Below are 16,701 nucleotides of genomic sequence, written 5' to 3' on the forward strand. Positions count from 1 at the left end.
CTCCATTTCTGACTTACACCACAATCACCCCTTGCAGTGGGATGAGCATGTCCCCTCCATACGTGAAAATTCTCGCCTTAGTGGACATCAGGGGAAGTCGAGGTTCCAGTTGACCATACTGGGAGGCATCCAACACATTCACTGACGCCCCCGTGTCGATCAGTGCCATTACTTGATTATCGCCAATCACAACTTGGCACACTGGCGATGGTTGCTTCTTTCTGTTGTTCCTGCCTGTGAACGCGACCACCCACACTTCATCATCGTCGTTGTCATCCATGGTTTGGAACCATTGGCACAGGGCATCCAGCTCCTCTACCTCCCCTGTTGTCCCACTCATTTGTTTGAGTCTTTCGGTCCTTTTCCCCTTATTGCCTGCGCTTGCTGTTGACTTCACAACCATGCACACCTTCACAAAATGCCCAGTCTTCCCGCACTTCATGCACTCCTTCAAATACGCCGGGCAGCCTCTGGGTGGGTGGTTCTCAAATCCACAGTTGCCGCATCCTCGCTTTCCTTGACGTGTGCTTGGGTACACTCTGCCACATCTGCCACTCTTCTGTACAGCCTCCACCCATTCCACGCTGATCGCCACTGGGTATGGCTATTTGATGTCCCCCAACTTCCGGGCGATAGCTGACTGGCATCTGCCAGCTCATGAGACCGTCCTAGGAGTAGAATGTTATCCAGAGAGATCTCGGGATCTCCCTGGATGAGTTTCCGCAGGTCCGATGATCTGCAAGTTTGTATGAGCTGTGCCCTGATTTCAAGTTGCTTGTCAATGCAGGTGCACGAGCTTGCCAGTCATCTCAGTCTCGCAAAAAACATGTCCACCGTCTCCCCTTCCTGCTGCCTCGCCTGCCGCAGCTTGAAGTGTTTGAAATCGGGGTTTAGTTGTGGGTCAAAGTGGCGGCTGAGCGCTGCCACGGCAGCCTTGTAATCGACCTTATCCCCTGTGTTAGGCAAGTCCTGAAATAACTCAAATAGTTCATCACCTCCCATGTGGAGCATTGTTGATCGCTTGATGGCTCTGTTAGTTTCTCTTGCTGCCTCAAAGTAGTTCTCTAGGTGACCAATCCACTTTTGCCATTGGGGGGCTGCTATGGCAGGATCCGCCAGTTGGCTGAATGGGGGTAACGCTGACAGAGTGGGGTGTGAATGACGTTGTGCTTGTCCCCCACCAGCAGCACCTGCCCCATCTCCAGCCGGCACAGACATTATATCCTCCGTCACCTCCCTCCGTGGTACTCCTTTTGGGTATCCCTGGCACGCCCTGCTCAGCCTTTTTGTTTTTGTGCTCCTCTTCACCCCAACTTGACAGGCACTGTACCAGTGTATGGATTGTGCAGGAAGTGTCCACTTTTCCTTGCACTCCCTTTTGTCCCCTGAATCCTTATTTAAAATTATTATGGAAATTCCTCCTTTATTAGTTCGGGCGCACTCTGGAACTGTCCTGCCTGTATGTGCACTTAGCTGTTTATTATTTGTTTTTTCCCACATGCGCAACCTCGCATGCTCTTGCGCAGCCCCGGTGCACTGTGCGAGAACGCTCAACTCTTGCCACTCCCATCCAGCCCTGGCAGTACTTCTTCGTCTCCGACGTGCGCCACGCCTTGCTCTACCCCGCCTCGCGGTGCACACTGCGGCCGCTTCACACAGCTGCCGTCCCTCAGCAGCCTCTGCCGGTGTGCGTAGCGCTTGGCAGCACGGCCTTATGCGACCTCCTCACCTTGATCGTCGCTCTCCCCAGCTGGCGCCACCGCACTCTGCTGCCTCCACACTCGACCGGCAACATGGCCCAGGTGCAGCTTGCTGCCTGCTTGCCCACAGCAGCCCAGCACGTTGCGGATGCTGCTCCGCCTCGTCGCCAATATCGAGAGTGACCTCCAGTGACAACACAGTAAGACCAGGTCACTGTAGCGGTCTATAGGAAGTGCATGCAATAACGGGACACCACAGTCCTTTGGGGCAACTTGCTGGTGTGACGAGCAGTGTGCGACCAACCTTTGCACAATTTATTACGGCTCCCTTGAGCCAACGGGCTGACGAGCCTTAGATCTGCACCTGCGCGCCATGAGAGGTACTTGACCTGTTTTAATTACATTTTGGCAGTCCACACGGCACCCCTTTACACTGACCTGCTCCCTGCTGACGAGAGGCAACTACCTCGAAACACGTGTCCAGGGATGGCTAACGCAACACATACTGTTCTTTATACATCGTGGCATAGGCGTACCCGCCGTCGCCACTACATTCACCACAGTCCTTTGGGGCAACTTGCTGGTGTGACGAGCAGTGTGCGACCAACCTTTGCACAAAATAACGGGACACCACACGCCAGTTATACGTCGTGGCGACAACCTTGAGCGGGTGGTCCTTGCTTTATTTATAACCTCCCGTCCGTGCCCAGCTGGGAGGGTGAAACTGCAACAAAGTATGGCAGTGGCCAGATGGTTCACTACAAGGATGATGAGCTTCAAGGTCCAATCAAATGAATCCTTAAATGTCACGGAAGCCCTTTGAATTCCTCAGCCGCAACTTTGGGAAACATTCATCCCAATTAGAACAAAGGCTTTTAATTTTGATAGGTCTGTTAAACCACAGACTTGAACAATTCTGGATTTAGAGTCCCACGGGTCCTATCATGATGGGCTTTGCTGCATCATCATAGAGACCCACACGTGATTTATGCGCCTGCCGTGTTTCAAGTGAATTCATGTAAACAAATATTTCACTGAGTTAGTGCTTTATTTAAAGACTACATAGCTCTGACACAGAAAGAGGCAAACATCTCTCCGTTTCCGAGCAGTACTATCTAAAAATAAAGCACTAACTCAGAGAGTTTTCCGGTGTAATGAATTCACTTTATGAAGTTCAGTAGCACAAAACAGGAGCTCAGCTCTACACAAAGCTCCTGATGATAGGGCCCCTACACGCACTGTAACCTAAATGCATTTCAAGAATGATAAAAGATGGAAAAGTGACAGTGGGGCAGATTTACTGAATTAGCTGAAAGGGAAAGAGCAGAGCAACACTACATCTACTAGAATACGGCACTATTGCGCCCTTCCCCTGCTCTGACTCACTTTTGACTTCCTTGGACCAAACACACTCGACCATAGTTCAAGGGTATGTGTATGATATCTAACACATGTTTTGTACTGGAAGGGAACCCTTCCAGTACACAATTCTGAGCTTAGGCATAGATAAAAGCATTATATTCTTCGTAATGTATGCTGCACATTACAACACACATGCAACATTATAAAAGTTTTAAGAAAGAACATTTTTCTCAAATGTTACACTTGCCTTGAGGAGCTGTGCATTTTTGGTGCACAGTGTAACGAAGTAGCACAGTCAATATTCACAGATATGGAAGTCGAGAGGTAAGTCTTCTTCATGGTCACCCCAGCCATCAGCCTCTCATACCCTTAGTCTCCCAGTAGCTGTCACCACCTCAAGGTGCCAATCTTCGCAGAAGTGCCAGCACATCAGTTGGATTCCATCCTAGGTCATGTAGAATTGACATCACAAGACATGACACAACTCCCTTCTTTATAAGCAATACAATTTAAACTGCAACAATATAACCTCTATCAACTAAAAATAGGAGAATATAAAAACATGAAATAAACAACAACAATATCGAAACAGAATAATACATTAGCAATACTCTAAATTGTAATTTGCCCCAGAGCATATTATTTATCTAATGACGTATACAGCCAAATAAGCAGATCTCTTACTCACTCTGGTACTTCTCTTCATTGTCTCTGTTCCGTTTGCATGTGAACTTTGTTTTTCCTTAATCGCTTCAACTTTCTACTTAGGATTTTCACCTGTATTTTTAGATTAATCACTCTTAAGAACTACTGCACAGTTTTTGTTCCAAATCCTGCCATCATCTGTCTTAATGGCATTTTTAAACAGTTTATTCACTTTTTGCATTTTGGTATATCTAGACCATTGAGCATAGCCTATTGGAGCGCTTATCTTCACCCAATCCCCAACATGAATCACAACATCTTTAACACAATACTTAACATCAAAATAACATTTCTTCTTACACTTTAAGTCCATCTCTTGCTTTTTCCATCCATCCACATCATGATGCTTCACTCCTTTCCCCAATTCATCCAACCTGGACATACAACAGTATAAGGAGCTCTTCCTTTCAAAATTTCAAATAGATTCTTACTGGTACAAGAATGTATTGTTGTTCGATGTGCAGTCATTGTAGTTTATTCTTCTGATCAAGACCATTAGGCCTCTCTAATTCAAAAGACTCTTTCAACTTAGGGGCCGATTCCGATTTCGGCCGTAAAACGTACCGACCGACACGGACCGGGAACGGAGACCAACCGACACGGACCGGCGCCGTACGACCTGCGTAGTACCATGCAACGCGTGTGAATTACAACCCACTTGTACGGAACACAAGCAGCACAACTGAATCGTACGCAAATCAGTGATTTCGCCCGTAAAATGACCAGGAATCATACCAACCGACACACATCAGGAATTGACGGAACCGAAACGTACCTGCGATGCACGAGCCGTGCAGTACGATGCAATATGTGTGAAATGAGACCGACTCGCAAGGAGCACGATCATGAAAACCGAGACTGACAGCAAATTGTGACTAGCAATCAACAGACCCCTTTGCGTCCGACGCATACGCCAACGTCAACAGCAGAATGTCAGTGTGACAGACTCGGGTTACCCCGTACGAGCCACTGACAGCGTCCGACACGGTCAAACGAACATCTCTATCATGCACAACAAAAGCAAAGGAAATGACACAAAAAAAGCACCAAAAACCAATAACAAAGCCAATATATAAAAAAAATAATATAATAATATAATATTTGCCCCTGTCATGATTTATACTTGGTTTGTGCCATGGCAATGATGATCTGCTAAGGAACACTGTGCATGCAAACTACTACAGCTATGAGAACACTGTTATGTGAGTCATGGGAATGTGACACATATGACGGAGACACACCACAATGGCACCACAACACATACTCACCATGGTCAACAATGATATTAACAGGAAATACAGTGGAATGCACATACACAACACCCATCCAAGCAGCCCACAGGTACAGGATGCGAATGACTGTCGGATGTGTGAACACATATGTAGCACATCCCAAAGTGAAGCACAGGTTTATTAAATATTCACAATGTGATTATTTCACAACTGATGCAAGTTAACCTCACGTGACAGTAAGCAAAAATTAAACAAGTGGTGAATAATGAAAGTCCAGGGGTGTGTGGCACATCATGGGTTGGGACAATGAGTACTTGCACTCTAGAACAAGGATCTGGGTCTTGGGGTTCAGACCGCACCATACAGCAGCCAATGTACCCTGTGAAGGACAGACAGAAAACACAATCAAAAACACAGATTTACAGCATACAAGAACAATATACATGCCCAAAACAAAACACTAACTACCTAGACACAACCTAACAATCAGGTAAACACTGTTTGAGAGTACAGACTACCAGAAAGGACACATCACTGCAAGCATTTTGACAAGTAGCACACAGCCACACTCAATCAGCACCAGTGCACCATCTACATATGTCAGGCAAACACAATACTTTGACAACACATACCTGTATACTGACATTCATGTGAAGAAGTTCTGGATCAGCTGGCTCTGAACATCACCATCACCCTCATCATCACTGGCATCATGCCCCAGGCCAGGATCCTCCACGGCTGGCGGAGGTTGGTCATCGTCATCTTGGATGAGAGGCAACCTCCTCCTCACTGCCAGGTTGTGTAGCATGCAGCATACTATGATGATCCTGCACACCTTCGCAGGTGCAAATGGGAAGGACCCTCCTGTCTTGTCCAGGCAGAGGAATCTGCTTTTCAGGAGGCCAAATGTCCGCTCGATCACTCTCCTGGTCCAACCATGTGCCTCATTGTAGCGCATCTCCGCCGGTGTCACAGGGTTCCTGAGGGGTGTCAGCAACCACGGCATGTTGGGGTATCCGGAGTCACCTACATAGAGACAATTGCACATTAGTTGAGTGTGAAAATAGGGTGCTAATCAACTTTAGCAAACACACACAATGCTAAACAGTCAGTACACACCGGCAAGCTAGGACCGCTGGTACTGCAACAGTGACATAATCGTTGTGATGCAACTACTCCTCATTATGTAAGTGTCGTGCGCTGACCCCGGGAACCGTGCACACACATGGGAAATAGTCATGTCTGCCAAACAAACCACCAGAGCATTTATAGAGTGGAAATGCTTCCTGCTCCGGTATGTCTGCTCATGTGCCTGTGGTGGTATCAAAGCCACATGTGTCCCATTAATGGAGCCAATGACATGTGGCATCCTGCCCAGGGCATAGAAGTCCCTCTTGATGTCAGCGAGTCGTGGTTTGGGGAAATGGATGTACTGGTTGAGGAAATACATCGCCTCCAACACATCTCGAATCACACGGCTGAACATAGTCTGTGACATCCCACCAGCAGTAGCAACAGTGTGCTGGAAAGTACCAGTGGCAAAAAAGTGTAGGGCTGCCATCACCTTCACCTTGGGGGTCAGTGCTGTAGGGTATGTCAGGCCAGGTTGCAAGTGTGGGGCCAACTGCTCCACCAATTCTTCGATCAGTGGCCTGGTGAAGCGGTACTATTGCATGCAGTCACGTTCAAACATGGTTGCAAGGTCAGGGAACAGTCTGTGGACAGCAGGTCTCCTGCAGTACATAGATGAGCAAAGACAGTTTGTCATTCCCCCTATCTATGTGCCAGTGTACATGACAAATAGCACATGAAACAACATTACAGGACACAAGAACATGATGTGTGTGCGTTGGGTATGGGCACACATGTCAGATTCATGCCCATCATCTGACATCTCAGCTCTACAGGTCCACACAACAAGGTCCATGTTGTGCTGTGACCAATCAATGGGCTCTGTCACAGTACATCAGTACAAGTGTCACAAACCAGACACACACCACAGTGACTAGTGAGGACAGACGTTTACCCCACATCACAGGTTTTTGACAGACACACACAGGGACTTTGTGTCGCAACATGGACACCATCATGATGTAGCGTCTCATATGCACACCACAATGCACACATGACACACACATGTCGTGCCCCCTGATTTCTTGCCAGCTCACACATGGATGTCTGTGACACACAGACGCAACATCAACTCACATTGACAATATACATGGATGTTGTGACCATTTGACATTGAGCACATTAAGTCATCTCTGCATGGAAATGCACACATACTGTGGATGAACATCACATTTGTGGCACTGTGACACCCTATGAGACACATACCATTCCACCGAAGAGTCAGGGTGTATGTCACATGACATACACAATGTACACCGGGAACTGTGTACATGCCTCATGCACTGAAATGTACTGTTGTCAGCCACAGTGGTTATGTATCCAGGCCACAATGGTATCTGTCGCCATGACACCTTGCCCTGCCTGGGAGTGGGTGCCACTAAGTGAAACATACCAAATCACATCTTTACCCACATACACACACAGGTAATGCAGCCTGACATGCACTTTGATATACTGTGTCACAGACTGTATTGTTGTTGCCCATGGGTCCATGGCAAGCTATGGTGTGTGACCTGCCTTGCACATTGACTTCAATGGAGACTGACGCGGGTGACCAATTCAAAAGACGCATCGGACACCTAGGGTAGGAGTCGCACATATGCCTTGCACGTACGCCTTGCACATTGACTGCAATGGGGACTGACGTGGCTGACCAATTGAAAAGACGCACCGGACACCTAGGGAAGGAGTCGCATACACGCCTTGTACGCATGGGGACTGACGCATGTGACCAATTCGAAAGACGCGTCGGACACCTAGGGGAAGGAGTCGCACGCATGCCTTGCACGCACGCCTTGCACATTGAGTGCAATGGGGACTGACGCGTGTGACCAATTCGAAAGATGCATCGGACACCTAGAGAAGGAGTCGCACACATGCCTTGCACGCACGCCTTGCACATTGACTTCAATGGGGACTGACGCAGGTGACCAATTCGAAAGACGCGTTGGATACCTAGGGAAGGAGTCGCACGCACGCCTTGCACGCACGCCTTGCACATTGATTTCAATGGAGACTGACGCGGGTGACCAATTCGAAAGACGCGTCGGACACCTAGGAAAGGAGTCGCATGCACACCTTGCACGCACACCTTGCACATTGATTGCAATGTGGACTGACACGGATTCGAGCCTTATACGATCCGGGTTCTTGAAAATCCATTGGCTGCCTGCAACAATGTATCAGACTCATTAGTGCAATGCTTTTGAATTTTTCAAACGATGCGGAAGGCGTGCACGAGGTATGCAATGCGATGGATTGGCCAGATTCTTAGGATGCAAACGTGTCGGACCTTTCGCTTTTGACACATGGGACTGAATCTGCCTCTGTAGCACAGATATAAGGCTGTCTGTTCCCCTGGGAGCTCACTTGCCTGCACTACATGCTCAAGATTGACATCTCTGCTACCACTGCTGCTGTCTCTGCATCCTCTGGCTCCAAGAATGGCACATACTGTGGAGAGGGCCCCGGCCTTCACAGAGGAAGAGAACAAGGCCCTGCTGGACAGCCTCCTTCCACAGTACAGCAAGGTGTATGGGAAACCAGGGGAGCAGGTGAGTGTGCACTCCACATCCCTTTTTCATTGTGTATGTTGTCTTACTGGCACTAATGACATTGTGTACACCATTGTCTAGCATGCTCACTGAGTAGTTGTTATCCCCAAAGTGTGTAGGTACCTGTAGTGGACAGGTACTCTGCATGAAAACTGCATTTTCCCACGGTTGTAATACTCAGGCAATGTTTCCATGTCGTAAATGCCGGACAACTGTCAGTCACCATAGTTGCACTACCTGTGTACATCATATGCCCTTGCGAGAAAGACATGTATATCCAACTGTGTGATGCACAAACATGTGGCATGTGTGGTAATGGACTTTTATCCTTGTCATCCTCACAGGTTGATGACCATCAGAAGCAGGAGGTCTGGCTGGCCATTGCCCGGGCTGTTAGTTCTGTGGGGTTCTACAGACGCCACATCCGCAACTGCTAGAAGAGGTGGCAGGAGCTTCGTGGCTGGACTCGGAGGATTTCAAGAGTCCAGCTGAAGCTGTCGCCTCCTCGCAGAAGGGGTGGACAATGGACACTGACCCCCTCACATGCTCCGGATTCTGGCAGTGGTCTTCCCTGACCTGGATGGGCAGTTAAAGGCCAGACAGCAGAAAGAAGGGGGTAAGTGCATGCATTTTCTGTGTACTATGTCTCACATGCTCTTTGCACTCCTTCATCCTGGTTACTCTCCCACAGATCTCCTATCTACTTGTACAGGAGTCATGTGCCCAAATTAGGTCATGGACCATCCTCATCTGATACACAGGTGTGCCCCTTTCAGTCTGTGACTTGTGTAACTTGGGTTGTGTGTCCCTGCTGTTGTCCAAACTTAAGGTTGTAAACAGCATCTGCTACTGGTGCATTGTTTTGTCTTCATGAGTGAGGCTAATGATTTCCATGTGTCTGCACATTGCCAGAAATCAGACATGTACTCTGTGTGGGCAAATGATATGTGTTCCAATTGATGTTTTGGCACACCATATGTGCCAGGGGTATTTACCACACAGCCATGCAGCAGGTATGACAATGTAGGGGCATCAGAAGAATGTACATCATGTGTGTCACACATGCATGAACACATGCCTAGTGTCCAGGGTAATCCCATGTTGCACAGGTTCCTGGACAGGTATGCCTACTCCGGACATGAAGTACACTCTGTTCTTCTACTCCTGTGTGTCAGCCTACATTTAGTGCATTGTGAAATGTGCAATATGGTGTCTGCCTCGGTGTCATTGTGGAGTGGCCTAGCCTCTTAGACTCCTGTGGTGTTGGTCATTTTGGTTTGTGCAGCTAGCTGAGGTGTGCCTAATAGATCATCACAATGGGGTAATACATAGGTATGTAATCACTTGATGTGCATAATGTTGTATTATACATCACAGTGCAGGCAGCCTCAATTCGTTCTCATCATGCTGTGATGTTATCATGTTTACAGATTGGTGCTTGCAGCCACTCAAATGTCGCATTTGTATTACGTGTGATCATCAGATGCCTTAAGATGTGGGTAGAAGTGGGGGTACCTGTGCACTTGACAGCTGCAGGGCTTACATTCCCAAAAATGTTAATGATTGTGACACAGTGCAGACTGTTTATTTTTGGATGCACTGCCCCTGAGACTGAAGCCAGTGATGACTGATTAGCCATACTGGGCCGTTGCATGGTATCCCACTTGCTGATGTGTATCCTGCAGTAATGTCAGTTGTACAGCATGCACTCTATTGTGGCATTGACCACCAATACATGGGCACCTCATGGTGTCTTGTGAATGAAGCATATCCATTTTACTGACAATGATTTTGGCCATCCCTTATCCTGACACATATACTGAGTCAGTGGCAGGAGATGGGATATGTGTGTACTGGCACATTTCAATCACAATTTCTGCAGTTCTGAGATATGTCTATGTCGTGCATGTGCACACATATGAGAAGTGGCATAATACATGCACCAGACAGATAGGTCCAAGGAGGGGTAGGATATGAGGGGCATGGGTGACTGGCAGACTGACAGGTGTCATTTCCCCAAATTATCTGCACTTTTTGCAATATTTTGCAATTGATGCAAAGGCGTGCTCTGTAATGTGCTGTACTGACTGTGATGTGTCAGGTGAAACAGGTGACTGATGTGGATCTGTTTATCCTGATTGTTTGCAGATAGATCTACGGCTACTGGAGGAGACAGCTCCATGGACCAAGAGGAGCCGCAGAGCCAGACTGGGTCCGCTTCAGAGGAGTTGGAGGGACCCAGTGGCACAGAGGGTGAGGGGAGCCACACTGAGGAGGCCTCAGCTATGACCACCTCGGTTGAGGAACACAGCATCTCCAGTGAGGACTCCCTTGTGGAGGCAGGTGTCAGCTGACCCCAGACAACACCTAGCGAGTCTGTCCCTGCCACCACCACCATCTCCACCCTCCCATCTGCTCCCAACCCAGATGTCCGTGGAGGTCCCCGTGTAAGGGAACATGTCTCCTTTGGTCCAGGCACCGCACCCCCTGACCCTGTCTCCCCTGCTGCCCTGAGTGTGGAGTCTGTGGACTTACTGAAGCAACTCCATGTAGGGCAGACAGCAATGCTGAGTGTCCTCCATTCCCACACCACTCTGTTGACTCAACTGGTGTCCTTCATAGAGGGCATCTCATCAAACATGTCTTCCCTACATCGGACCATTCAGTCCATGGCCTCCACACAGACGGCAGCAGTGTCCCTCCTCCAACAGACCCTCACCCCTCCTACTTCTGCCACATCCACAGTCCCCACTACTCTACCTGTCCAATGCACACACACGCCGGCACCGGCACGCACCACAACAGACACAAGCAGCACACAGCCACGCAATTCAAAATCAAAAGCCACAGGCACGCACACTCAGGGGGCTGATGGCACACACACAGGGTATGGGTCACAGACGCACAAACAGGCATCCACAAGCACTCTGCAGACCTCAGATGCCTCTCCCTCCAAAACCCCTTCCCCTGCCTCACCTGCAACCCCCCCTTCCCAGCAGCTCTTCCTCTGTGACCTTGGCCTCTTTCCCACCGATCCATCTGCTCCGACACACAAGGGGAAGAGGAAGTAACCACGCACAGGGGGGAGTTCTCCTGCCACAGAGACACCCTCCCCCAGGCGCATGGTCTATGAGGCCCCCATCCGCAAGTCCCACCAGAGCAGGAAGAGCAAGACCCCCCCACAATCCCACAGCTCTAAGTCACAGTCTCCGTCCTGCAGCCCCAAGGCCACCACTCCACAGGTCCCCCCGCCAAACCCTGCCCTGGTTGCCCCAAACACCGATACCGCATCCCCAAAATGCTTAGGCCCTCCCACACTACCACATGCACTTCTACCCCCACCTCACATGCTCAGCCTGTTCCTGCCACTGATGTGGAGACCGTGTCCCCCCTCTGTCCTGCCCACCTCACCTGACCCCCATGACACTCCTTTGGAGTTTGTCACTGCAGTGAAGACCCCATCCCAACCATCTGACCCGTCCACTGCAGTGGTGCCGGTAACAACCTCGTTTGACTTGAGCCCTGCAGTGGTGACAGCACCCACCACATTGGACTTGGTCCCTCCCATGGTGACGGCACCCACTGTGTCAGACACCTCCACTGCAGTTGCCAGTGACACTCCTGCACCCACCAGCCCTCCCCTGCCCCATTCTGCTGTCCCCTGATCCTGTCCCTGCGGTGCCTGGCCTGCCCCTGTGTATGGCCCTCCAAGGGAAGATGTCCCCTGCCTGTAGCAGTGCAGGCAAGCAATGGGTGACAACTTGTCACATCTCACCCTGGGAGGACTCCTGAAATGGACTGGCCATTGACCTTTTGACATTGTGGACTAAACAGTTTCAAAGAGTTATGTGCCCAATAAAGCCAATTGTTGTTATCCAGTGTTGTTGCAGCAAATGTACATGAGGTTGCTGATGAGTGTCATAGACTTGCTGTTGTACAGGTGTTTTAAAGGTATAACAGAATTATTTGTTGATGTGATGTACTCCATATAGTTCATGGAATATGTGTACTTTTCTGATATGTATCCATGACATCCTTAGCTGCAATTTCAGGGTGTAATGATGGCAAATTGTTGTGACCAGGATTTTCTCTTTGGGTTTGCTACTTTTGCATACACTGTTGCACATATGTTGTGCTTACATTTGGGCACATAGTAAGATTCCCTGACTCAGACCATCTCCACTGGACAGGCATGTTTGTGCATCCATGTTACACAAGTCATCTGTTTCATCAGTCAAACTTGCTCTACATGTGTATTGCATATGTGCAGATGACTGAAGGAAGACTCCCGTACACAGGCTGCAGCGACCAGAGCTTTTATTGTGTTGTAATTGTTGGCTCACTGGGCAAGTGTTGTGCTGGCATGACAGAAGCCTGCACAGACAACGTTTGGCACAGCTGACCTTCCCCAGGAGTGGAGTCCCCTCATGGCATTGTGTCATTCCGTGATATTGCCTGGGCACATGGTGTGTGTTGTGTGAGCATGTCTGTGTGTGTTCACTTCCCTTTTTTGGACGCAGCCTGTGTTCCAGACAGATGTACCTGTTTTGTGGACTTGCTGAGTTGGCCTGTGTTCATCCAACATCTTTGCCCTGCCTTTTCTGGGATGTAGGTGCATGACAAACTACTGGTCATTAGGGTGTAATTCCTGGCTGTTTCAGTTGTAAATTCTAGGGATGTTGTCAAACGCACGTGGGACACATTCTGGATTCCCATTGGCACTTATGTGTTACCAACATCATGTTGTTTTCCCTATGTGGTATCTGTCAGTGAGAGGCTCACTTGTATGTGTGTGTGACTACTCCCTATCATCAGGGTCATTGCTGCTATGTTGGAAGGTGTCGACATTTGTTCGTTGTGGCTCTCCTTTGGTTCTACATTGGTGTAGGTGTGTGGCAGGGTTCCGAATGAATTGTGTAGTTTTCATGTTATGCCCATGTGCCGCATGCCGTGCAGTGTGGCAGACCTTCACAGGTGTTGTTGACAGGCCATGTGTGAGGATTTGTGGGTAACTTAGATCCCCCCACCACCCCTGGGATTGCCATGTGTGCCTGAGCAATATCACCAGTCCTAGCTGATGCACATTGTTGCAGATCAAGGTGTGTGGTGTTGAGGCTGGCCAAATGGGAGTTGTTTCATGTCTAGGCCCCTACCTACTTTTTGCCCATTGTTTGCAGGCCATGGCCAGTGATTTGTGTTTATGAAATTGTGATGTGAGTTTGTTGTTCAGGACACATGACCCAGGACACACATCTGACTGTGCTCTGCAGTATGGGGAAAACCTACCATTATCATCACAGTGGGATTGGCGTACAAGCTAATGTCACCACAAATTAGGGTACTAGAGGGTGGTGTTGTGTTGGGTCTGTCTCTTGCTGTGTTGGTTGCTGTTCCACCCAGCTTGTGTCACACGAATCCTTTGTGATCCCACTCATCTGACAATGCCTGCTTGCCCTCAAATGTGTGCCCAGTTAATGAGTTACTTTTGAATGGCACTGTGTACACGTGTGTCATTGTAGTTCAGCCCACTGTCATGTGTTGTGTACTAGCCTGGGGACACTGAGACACACACACGTGTTGTGTACGATATGCAGTGTGGGGCTGACTGTATGTGTTTGTGCATCAGCACCTCTGCATTGGGATGGCTTTAGCGTTACATTAGGTGGATGTTGTTTGGGGGTTTGTCCCTAGTGTCCATGTATCTTGTAGCTCCTCATCCTGCACATTGATCATGTTTGGTATGTCCCATTGCTGCCATGGTATTTGACTTTGTCACCTAACATCGACAGTCTCCACAGGATACTGCAGTTTGTGTGTCTATCGTAGAGATATATGTGTATGCATCATGATGCTTACTTTTCACATAGTCTAATTGGACACGGTCGGCATTGTCAGGGGTCATGGCCAATGCTTGTCTGCGCATGGCATGTAGGACTTTCCTGAGCCCTGGCATCACAAAATTGATGCCTCTGCCACAGACACCGGTCTGGCCTCCTGCTACTGACCGAAACTCCGGCAGGGGAGGCCTGGACAATAGGTTTCCTGTCGAAGGGAGGTGTAACTACCTCCCCAGACATGCAGATGTGTATTGGGGCTGGGCGGGAGCACTCTCTGGTGCTTTGAAGTCCTGCACTGGGGACACGTTTGCTGTCCCTGTGCATAGTCCAGTTAAAACCGGTTGCAGGGGCTACCTGCCCCTGCTCGGGCGTGAAACTGGACAAATGAAATGGGTGTAACCACCCCTCTTTCCAGGCCCACCCGTAGGTGGGGCCTTAGAGTTAGTCCATCCCCTAAACTTACTATAAGTATAGGAATCCAGTCCCTAGGACTTTAGATTACCCTGGACGAAACTCTGCAACATATATCCTGGACCTTCGATGTTCTATCCTGACTAGAAGCCTGAAGAAATCTCCCTTGGGGTCAAGGAGTGACTCCCCTGCTTGGCAGGCACCAAAGAAGCAACTGACTGGTCTGCATCGCTGAAGCTCCCGCCGGACGCGGAGAGGAGAGTGGAGAGAGAGACTGCTGAAGTATGAGCAAGACAAGTTCAACTTCAGAAAGCAGCAGATGGCCTTAGATAGGGAAGCCCTAGAGCTCTACAGAGCTAGTAAAAAGGAGGGACTAGAGTCTCTTGGTGGCAGCAATTTCCCTAGAGATAGGGAGAGGTCTTATGACCATAGAAACCTAAGTAAGATTGTCCCTCCCTGTGATAAGGTGGCCTGATATATGCTGTCCACTAGTTCTAGTGGGCACCTTGTATCAGTCCAAACAACCCCTTATGGTGAATGATTAAAGACAACCTTTATTGAAAGCTATCCTAGTGGCAGCTATGGAGAGCAGCCTCCAGGCTAAGTCTTCAAGGAATGTAAAGCAGCTTGTTTTACCAGTCTATAATCTCTTGAATGATCAAATGAAAGACAACCACACCAGGTATATATTAAAAATATATGTATTTAAGATAGAAAACACCCCTCTAGTCTCTTTATGAGACTGGAGTTCGAAGTACTTTGTTTACAAGTTAGCAATTATCAGTAATAGCACAAATACACGTTTGGGCCCAAGGGGCGTACCAAACCTTATACCAAAAAAGTGTTATAAGAACTACGACTGGAATAGACACAAGGCCTAGAGCCTGTAGAATCGCTGGGACCCCAATGAACCACCCAAGGTAGTGACACAGGGGACCCACGGGGACTGTATGCAGTGTGTAAACACAACCGCGGGTTCCCGTTAGCTTCTATGGGCAATGTCGCGGTTGGAAATTTAAAGATTAGGAACACTTAGAATCGAGACAGGACCAAACCCTTTTGGACTTAAGAAGTTCTAGGGCTAGCCCCCACGGGAGCACCGGAGTACTCGAATTACCTCACAGAGGGAAGCCGGGTGCATAGGTGTCTTTTGGTGTCGGGTCGCGTCATCGATTTCAATAGGAGCCTACAAAGAACGGCTGCTGCCGTCAGGAGGAGAAGTGTCCAAAGAGATCCAAGCCTGGATCTAGGATGGAAGGAACCTGAAAGCAGAGGGGATAGAGTCTGGGTCACTAGTCAGTGACCAAGGGCAGGATGGACCAATGCCCACAGATGTCAGGTGCTTCAGGTGAGTTGATGGGTGTCTTGACGCTTCAGCCACGAGGTCCAGGAGGCGTCGACGGAGTCCATGAGCTGGATTTGAGCTGTCCCATGAAGTCTGTCGAGTGCCACGGTATCGGCGACCAGAATGGGCCCAACAAGCCTTGGCAACAGCACGTCACTGGAATTCAGAGAAAGGACTTCAGTTCAGACCAGGAAGGTCTGAGGGACTCACCCAGCGAGGGTAAGTCAGGGCATGTCTCGAGCAACCAGGAACGCCCAATCAGAAAAGGAGTTGCATTCGTGGGGACCTGCTAGCCAAAGGACTAGTGATCGCGAAGGAACCTCGAGCATTCGCACTTGGAGCTGGCCCACGGGTCACTCGTCGAGTGGAAGCCAACATTTTTCAGTGCAAGAGGTGCTCAAGGCTGGGGCTACTAGGAGCCCA

The sequence above is a fragment of the Triturus cristatus genome, chromosome 2_2 (genome assembly GCF_964204655.1).
Source record: "Triturus cristatus chromosome 2_2, aTriCri1.1, whole genome shotgun sequence".
Lineage (NCBI taxonomy): Eukaryota > Metazoa > Chordata > Amphibia > Caudata > Salamandridae > Triturus > Triturus cristatus.